This window comes from Acinonyx jubatus, chromosome A1, assembly GCF_027475565.1.
Source record: "Acinonyx jubatus isolate Ajub_Pintada_27869175 chromosome A1, VMU_Ajub_asm_v1.0, whole genome shotgun sequence".
NCBI lineage: Eukaryota > Metazoa > Chordata > Mammalia > Carnivora > Felidae > Acinonyx > Acinonyx jubatus.
The window spans coordinates 110,994,752-110,996,227 of NC_069380.1; positions in this window are offsets into that span (position 1 = coordinate 110,994,752).

The following is a 1,476-nucleotide window of genomic DNA, read 5'->3' on the forward strand; positions in this document are numbered from 1 at the left end:
AGGCATTTTTATAAAAATTCGTCTTTGAGGATACCCCATGGTTTGGGAAGTTTTACAGGTGAAGGAAATTTCTGACTGTCACTAGGAAAAGATGCCACAATGAGTAAATTTAATGAATTAAAGATTTGGCACAAGCTCTATCAAGTGTCAAGTAATGGGCTTTCCGTTTCCAGTCCCACATGCGATACTGCTCAATTCAGCCAAAATTGGCGAGAGTCAAGCTGGTTATTAAAGCAAAACCTGTAAAAAGGCAATTAAGCACTCCCAGGGTTAAAAGGTTAACTCCAGTGGAAACACGAATCATAAATTTTGCTCACAGATATTCCTGTTATTTGGCACCCTGTGTGAGGGGAAGGCTCCTCACCCAGGCGCGGGGCCGTCAAGGGTGCGGATGGCAGATGGCGCTTTGCCTGTCCCAGGAAACCGCACTTTGGTGCTCTGTCCTGCTGTGGGCCACGCGGGGGCGGGAGCAAGCCGGGGAGTCCGGGGAGGCTCCATGTCTTTCCAGTCGCTTCCCCGGAGGTGGAGGGCACTGTTGGAGACATCTGGCACGTGCTCCTTGGGCATTTAGAAATAGGCTGAGCAACCCGTCTGGACACTGAGGGGTGTCCTGGGATGCAGGACTTGGTTCAGCACTAAAACTAGAAACATCCCAGGTGAACTTGGTGACCAGTTTGGTCACCCTGTAAGGGACCCTGGTAGTTTTCCAGGAGTCCTTTCTTCCTGCCTAGTAGTTTTGCGGAATGTTTAAGACCAGGGATGTTGGATATAGACGTCATGCTCCCACGTCCGGAGCTGTAAAGTGAGAAGCTCTGCGTCCCGCCACCTGGGGCGGCGTGAGGCTTCGCTGAAAGTAGGCGGCTGAGTGCCCAGCGGCATGCAGGGCCCGGACAAGGTCACTGCCCCTCGTCGCACCCATTTATCATCCACTCCTTGCTCCGTGTGGCTGCTTTAGAGGCGTTTCCACTTTACCTGCAGCAGCCCAGAGGGCTCGGAGAAATCCCGGGTTCTCACCAAGGGCTACTCACATCGTGCTCTCCAAGCTAACCTATCTTCGGAAAAGAGGTGGGCATTAGCTCGTATTAGTTCTTCTTTGTCTGAAAGTGGGCCCCTTTTCAGAGCAGCCAGCCAGAAGGGCCAGAGCTCTCTGGGGAGCCAGGCGTGCTGCCCTGAGGATGGCTTTATCTTGTGTCCCGATTAAACCTGTTTTGAACAATCAGTCGTGCAGGTGAAGAAATAGATGACCTTGGGTGGATTTGTGAAGGCTTTTTGGTGTTAAAGAATTGTATCCCACTTTGCCCTTTTCGGAGGATTACTTGCCATGAGAAAGTGCCCCAGAGGAGACGCTATGGGGAAAGAACAACTGTCACCCCCCAGCCCTGAGAGCTGAGAAGAGCCGGCCTTGTCTGCGTGTGTTCATGTCTTTGGAAAAACTTACACGGCTGAGTGTCTCACTCCAAATTTACATGCGATGCA